This window comes from Octodon degus, unplaced genomic scaffold (assembly GCF_000260255.1).
Source record: "Octodon degus isolate 3935 unplaced genomic scaffold, OctDeg1.0 scaffold00113, whole genome shotgun sequence".
Taxonomy (NCBI): domain Eukaryota; kingdom Metazoa; phylum Chordata; class Mammalia; order Rodentia; family Octodontidae; genus Octodon; species Octodon degus.
In genome coordinates, this window is record NW_004524689.1 from 321,523 (window position 1) to 328,973 (window position 7,451).

The 7,451-nt window shown below is 57.1% G+C and overlaps 1 long non-coding RNA gene across 1 annotated transcript; it reads left to right on the forward strand.

Moving 5' to 3' along the window:
- The first annotated feature begins 253 nt into the window (after window positions 1-253).
- On the forward strand, window positions 254-7,050 carry LOC111812131. Its single transcript, XR_002817717.1, has 3 exons — window positions 254-610; window positions 870-1,043; window positions 5,682-7,050. It is a non-coding gene; the product is annotated as an uncharacterized LOC111812131 (long non-coding RNA).
- Window positions 7,051-7,451: the final 401 nt, after the last annotated feature.

Sequence of the window (7,451 nt, forward strand, 5' to 3'; positions counted from 1 at the left end):
TCCAGGCCTGGGTTTTTGTTCAACCTCAGGTTGGCGGGCCAGGTGAGGGCCAGAATGCACGGGGACTGCTGCCCGCCCCTGCTGCGTCACAGGAGCTGCCTCTTTCCTGGCCTATGAGAGCCCAGGGGACACACCTGTCGGTGGCCAGGAGCAGAGATTGGCTGGTTGGAAGCAGGCACCTGCGTGGGGCGGGGTGAACAGCTACATGTAAGGCGAGCCCGGCCACGCCGGCTCTTCCCTTTCCCATCAGCCCACCGTGCCAACCTCCTCATTGTCCCTGGGCTGTCCACCTGCCCATGCTCAGCCTATCTTTTTCTTTGTGTCTGAGCCTCACCAGAGGAGGACAGTCAGGCTTCCTGGCTCTACACTGAGGCTGAATCTGGGTTGGGGGAAGGTTGTATCAGAGCAAATGCGAGCACCAGGCTGTTCATACTGTCTGACAGGTATCGGTGATGGTGCCCAAGCTTCTCCATGTCCTCCCAAGGCCTGGCCCCACTCCCTGGGGTCCTGGGGCAGGGACAGTGCTGGCCACAGGACTGGGGGCGGGAGCAGCTTCCACCTCACTGGCTCATCAGCTGCAGAGGAACCTGTCAGGAACCTGTCGGGGCAGGTAAGGGCGGGCAGGAGGGAGGCCGTTGTGCAGGGAAGCTCGGTGTGCCTGGGGTTGGACCCGTAGGGGCTGTGGTGATTGACTGGCCACTTGGCAGCCAGTGTAGCCTGCGTCCAGTGAGGTATGGTGTTGGCGGGTACAGAGCTGAGGCCTTCCTTTTTTAAGAGAAGGTGGGTCCCTCGGGCCATAAAGTGTCTGGGTTTCAGCTCTGAGCTCGGAGCCATCTTGGGCCTGACCTGGGAGCTGTTGGGGTCCGCAGGCCACATATTCAAGCCAGGCAGGTTCTGCCACCAGACAGGCCAAGGACAGGCTCCCAGAGGATTTGCATCCATTATCCACCTGGCAACAGGACCTTCTAGAAAGTTCTTTTTCAAAGAGGAACGGATGTTCCTGCCCTACTTTGTTCCAAGATGGGAAGGCTGTGGTCTCAGAGGTAAGTGTGGAGGATCTGGATTGGGGGTGTCTCTTTCTCTGCTCGCGGATTCCTAGAATCTGCTCATGGAAGTGCTTGGTTTTGTCAGCGGCTGTGGCCTGGAGTGACCTTGTGGTCAGAGGTCGGCCAAGGCCTGTAGGCTAGTGACAGTTAGTGTAGGGCCTGAGCAGGAAAATGGGCTATTTCTTACCTACCTGCTTCTTTGGTACCACCTTGGAGATGGTTGTCATTGTTACTTGGGAACAGGCCAAAGTTGATTCTAAAGGTTTCTTACTTAAATGCCAAGCAGCAGGGTGGCAATGAGCAGTCAGACAGACAGGGTCTGGTCACATCTGCCCTGGGCTTTGGGGCCAGGCACCCTCTGCCTAATGCCTGCACCTGGCTGCTGGCTCCTTGGACAGTTTCAGACTCAGGAGGTGACAATGGTGATGGGAGGCAGCTTTGTTTTCTTTGAAGCAATGGCGTTCATTGTTTTCATTGTTCTTGGTGAACAAAACTTTTAAGGCGTATACAGTGTTTTGATTAATCTACCGTGAGCATCTGGAAAAATAGGTTTTGTTCTGGATTATTTTTCCAGTAACCTGGATGAAATAAATGTAGTGCAATTGCTAGCTTCTTGAATTAGGCAAAGTACGTTTTGCATTTATGAAAATGAAACTCAACCATAACTCATGGACACAGTCCACTGTTAATTTTCAGACATTTTCATAATTTGCAAATACCTTATTTGCAAAATTGGTTTGCTGGGTGCTTTTAGTGTCCTTAGGATCAGGTGGGGTGTTCTGAGGAGGAATCTGGTCCCCCGTGGCACAGTGGGCAAGGATGTGCCCTGCGCAGCCGCCAAGGAGGACTGAGGGACGCTGCCGGCAGCGTGGGTGAAATGGCGGCCTTGCCCTGAAGACACGTAGCTGCGGCGGAAGCTAAGACAGACTGGAGCAGGGAGAGCCGAGCCTGCCGCCCCCGCCCCCGCCCCCGCCCCCTGCGGCCTCCGGCGTCTGGGTCTGGCTGATCTGAGGCAGGCAGGAAAGCTTGGGTTTCAGTGCTTTGTTCTCTCGGAGGCCTGGCCATTGATTAAGGCCCGTCGGGCAGGTTAACCAGCCGCTCACTTTTTCACACTGGGATTGCATTCCTGGCCTGGACCCCAACCTCTGCCTGCTGTGTGCTGGGCGCCCTGGGGGGTGTTTGCACTGCAGACCAGCTGGGGGCCTCTGGGCCACCTTGAGCCTTTCCTCTATTTTCCCGAAGGAGCCTGGTGGAAGGTGATGATTAACCAGGGCTGTTGGGGAAGACAGGCCTTAAGGGACTGGAGGAACCTGGCCCAGGAGGGAACCGTGCTGCTGCGGAGAGAAGCCTGTTTTCGCTTTTCATTTCTTGACTTGTGGCTGAGGCGCAAGCTGTTCTCATCCCTCCCTTGCTAGGAGAAGCCAGGGTCCCTGTTGAGCTGTTCCGGGTAGAGGTGTCGTCTCCCATCCCTGCCTTACAGCATGGAGTACTGATTCTCCTACCCACTGCACCAGGCTCATGCCCATCCTTGTGTCTCTCAACGTACTGGGCAGGATGAGGCTCATGACTGCCTAGTGGGCAGTGCACAGCACTGCTCTGTCCCTCTGGTTGTGGCCAGGCCAGCTGTGGACCCTATAGGGTCCCCTAGTCTTCAGGGCTCCTGCTCCCCAAGAAGTCCTGACCCTGAGTGGTCAAGGGCATTGGTGACATCAGGCCTATCTTCCCCAGGTGCTGGGACATGCACTTGATCCAGCCTGGAGGGCTGTATGTGAGGCACCTACTCACACCCCCACGCAGCCCCCATGGCCTTCCCTGTGGCCTAGAAACCAGGAGAGGAGCTGAAACTTCACTAAGCTCTAAAAAGGAAGCCTTGGCCAGGGAGATGGCTCAGTAGAATAAGCACTTGCCTGGCAAGCACAAGGGCCTGAGTTCAATCCCCAGTTCCACAAAAAAAAAAAAAAAAAAGTTCTAAAAGGGAAGCCTTAGCTCAGAAAATAAGTGTCACTGCCTTCTCACAGCAGTCTAACAGGGTCAAAGGGCCAGGTGTGAAGTGGAAGGAAGGGGAGCACATGTACTGATACCTGGGGTTGTGGGCCAGGGGCCAGGACAGCCTATGGGCGTTGTAGACTCCTGAAAAGCAGTGGGACCTACCTGCTGGGCCTGAGCCGGGCAAGGGCAGGCCCTCCGGGTAATGTTGGCCATGGTGAGGACTGGGAAGTGGTCGGGTCATCATGGGCCTGACTGTGGTCAGCTGGCCGTCTGGTGGAATCAGCGCAGCCTGCACCCCTCCACAGCCTCTGCAGGAAGAAGATGCTGGCACCTCACCAAGCTGCTCAATTGGCTCTCCAAGCCCAAGCTGCCATGAGGCAGGAGCAGGGTAGGGTCTGGAAGAGGTCAGGGTGCTGGGTCTGAGCACCCTGGTCTCCTGGCTCCATGAGGGGCTGCATTTGGGCCCTGAGCATTTAGGGGCTAAAGAGTACCCCTTTCTGAACAGCCCTGTCCCCATGGGTGCCTGGGTAGAGGGTTCTATGTTCTGTTTGGGGCTGCTATCCCCACCTGCTTAGGCCCCAGTGCCGCTAGGAGACAACTGTGAGAGGAGAGCTCTCCTGCCCCTGGAGCCTGGTTGCTTGTGGCTCAGCTAGTGCCCTTCCTGGGCTCTGGAGAAGGGCAGGCGGGGGCTGGGCAGGAAGCAGACACTGGGGCAAGGCACAGAGTCCAGCAGTACAGCCTGGCCAGCCTTAGACATAGGAGGCAGTCTGTGTCCACACTGGGGGCGAGGGCCACACTTCTCTCAAGGACTGTCCTGAGGGAGGCTCCACCCAGCCCTGCTTTCCTTCCTATTCTTTGGGCCACCTGCCTCTGGGCAGGACAACCTGGCTCCTGGAGGGCCCTTCTGGGGCCCCAGGCCTCAGGCACCTGGAACCCTGCCTAGCCCTTGTCCCCTGGGGCTATACCCCACCCCACTATGTAGAGAGGGTATAGCTCCCCTCAGGCACCCATCAAACCCTTCCTGACCCCCAGCTGGCGGCCCCCAAACCAATACGGGCAGCCGTGGCCATCTTACTGGGCAGCATTGGATGGTGTCCGATCTCTAATACTGCCTGGTAATGATGACTGTGGAGCCCTGCGCGCAACAATGGGGCCGCCTTCCCTCCTCCCCTTCCCTGGCTCCAACCCCGAGTCCCCACAATGGGTCCGTCCCTTGGTCCTGCCCACTGGCTTCTGGGTGGACCTGTGGGACAGAAACTGGACCTTGAGGAGGCGGCTGTGGGAAGCCCCAGCTTCTCTGGTGAGAAGACCCTGGGACAAAAGGCTTCCTGCAGCTGCTCTGACCTCCACCCCTACCCATTCTGGGGATTAGGACGCTCAGGTATCTGGGCCCTACCCACAGCACTCAGGCAGGTGCTGCTCCACACCTGGCAGGTGTGGGCTGGGGGAACTGCAGCAAAGGACTCCAAGGGTGAAGGCTCAGCAGGGCCCACAAGGCCTCATGGGGTGGGGGCTGGGCTGGGCTGACGCAGGGTGGGGCGCTCAGGCTGGGCCTCTCTTCCTTCTTGTGCCATTGTGAGGAGGCAGCTATACCTCCAACCTTGGTCAAGCCAGCAGCCCAAGGTCTCCTGGCTAAGGAAAACCAGGGACAGACCAGTGGCTGGGACCTCACCAAACTGCTGACCCCATCCAGCTGATGTCGTTCAAGAACTGGTCACCAGGCTCTGCAGCTGTGGGTGGAGAGCTGCACATCTGACTCTGTGTCCTCAGGCCTGGCACACCGGGGCCTCTGTGGGCATCTTACCGGACAGTGCTGGATTTCTCGGCTTGGCTCTAACACTGTCTGGTAACGATGTTCAAAGGTGACCCAAAACTCTCAAGATAACTGAAGATGTACCGAACCAAGTTCCTGGACCCAGAAGCAGGCAGGGCAGGGGCCCAGCCGTGGGTGGGGGCTCACTCTGATGGGGACCCCTCTGCCCGTCATGCTGAGGCTGGCTAGGGATGGTTGTCCCACACTAAGGGCCCAGTCTTGGAGCAGCCTCTGGTGCACCCTACCCTCGCTCTACTCCTCCCAGGCTGGCTTTTGGACTCAGCTGGTCCTATAGAGGCATCAGAGCCAGAACCTTGGGCTAGGGAAGGAGGCCTGGGCCCATGTCCTCTCTCAGCATTCAGGGCTGTGTTACTGCTCTGCTTCCCTGCTTCTAGAGACCAAGGAGAGCAGTGTGGTTCAGGTGCCTGAGTGCTACACAGGGCGCTGAGGTACTCCCCCGCTGTCTCTTGATCAAGGACAGAGTCTGCCTTCCCTCTGCCAGCCAAGGAGAACAAGAAATTTGCCCAAAATCACAATCCAGGATGACCCATTGTGTCTCTTTGATCTGAGGCCAGGACTCTGAGCCAGCAGCTTACCTGTTGGGGGCAGGATGGGGTCTGCCCCAACCTTCTGTTACTCATTAAACTGCCTAGAATCATTCAGGAAACTGTGAGGCTGGAGGTGAGCATTTGGCCTGGATCCCCTAGTCCAGACTATTCCCTGGAGGCATTTACAATACCAACATGTGGGCCAGGCTAGCACCAGGAAAGCAGCCTGGGCTTGAGGCTGACTGCTGAGAAGGGTAGGCCCCCAAAGATACCTTCCCTCTGCAGGCACCAGGACCAGAGGAGCCTGTGCTCGCCCATGATGGGCGTCTTACCAGACACGGTTAGATCTGGATGCCTCTGTCTAATACTGTCTGGTAATGCCGTCCATCCACGGCCTGGTCACCGCTGGAGCAGAACTGCTGGACCCATGGAGCTCTCACTGGATACCAGGCAAAGGCTGAGGCCTGTGGCCCATCCGGCACAGCTGCTTGAGGCCCCAGGACCCTGCTGCCTCCCTGCAACTCCAAGGTGGCTTTGCCCCAGCCACAGAGGTGTTGATGTGCCCAAGGGCTCCATGTGCTGAAACCTGCATCTGCTGCCCTCTGGAGCACAGGCAAGCAAGGCTGTTGTGACACAGCCTGGTCCCCACATGGAGGAGCCTACAAGGGCAGTCACCTGGCACTTGCAGAGATGGAAGCCCCCACCCTAAGCCTGGCCTTCAGTATCCCCCACATACATATACAAGGCCAGGTGCCAAATAAGAACCAGGCAGAAGCACCACTGCCCCATCCATGACCCCAAAGCCAGTGTGGGAGAAAAAGACACATGGGCAGGGAGGGAATAGTCGGCATGTGACTCATCCCAGCCAGCACCACGACCGAGAGACTCCTGAGAGGTGCCACAGGCAGGCCACGGGGATGGAGAATGGGCCTTCCTCCACACATCTAGGGATGAGGTGGTTGGGGCCACCTCAGGTGGCAGGGGCCAGACCAAGTGATGGCAACCATACCCAGGGAAATCAGGTGTTAGGAAATGCAACCCTGCCCGAGTCCCCTTTATGCCCACAGCTCTGTCGGCTGAGACCCAGGGAGCTGATCACACCCCAGCATTAGGCACTGACAAGACCCAGTCTTGCAGAAGCGCCCCCAGGCCCTTCTTTCCCAGAATTTGAAGGAGCTCCACAAAATTGATGATTCTGGAGCAGCTTTGAACTGGCTCATGAGTGACGTGAGTTTGCTGTGATGAGCATTGCAGTGGACCCCTCCCCCAGGGAATGTGGCAGCTCACTTACCAGACCCACATGGGCTCGACCTCAGCCCCGGACCCAAACGCCCAAACCTGAGTGTGGCCAGCCCTCAGACTGGTTGGAAGCATATCCAAGCCTGGGTGCTAATCCTGTACCTGGCCACCCCATGTCCCCAAGGCTCTCCTCTCTATCTTCAGGGGTGATGAAGCCAGGCCCTCTTGAGAGCCGCTACACTTATAAACAAGGAGCCCTGGGACTCAGCTGGCTTCATTCTGGAGCAGCTCCCACCTGAGCCCTGGACTCTGAGCCAGGCTTCTTGCTGGCAAGGCACCGGAAGGTGTGGGCTCCGCCTTGGTCTTGCGTGCCTCATTGTAAACAAAATGGAAAAGTCTGTATGCAATAAACTGATTTGTGAAAGCGAGCAGACTCTAACCACCTCTTTTTTAAATTTTTAAAAAATGTATTTAGCACAGGGTCTTCAGGGTCTCACTAAACAGATCAGACTCGTAGTGATCCTCCTGTTTTCAGCTTCCCAAGCACTGGGGTTACAGGTGCACCCCACCACACCCAGTCTCTGACCACTTTTTATTAACTACACAGAATAGTGACCCAAGGGCCCACCAAATAGCTCAGTGAATTAAAGCGCCTCCAAGCAGGCGCAGGAGCTGGAGGTTTGATCCCCAGGCCTGCCATGCCAGCCCTGCCCCCGGGGCACACTGAGATGGCAATTGACACTTGGTATGGTGGCATATGCCTGTAATCCCAGCTCTTGGGAGGCTGGAAACAGGTGGATCACTATAAGTCTATAA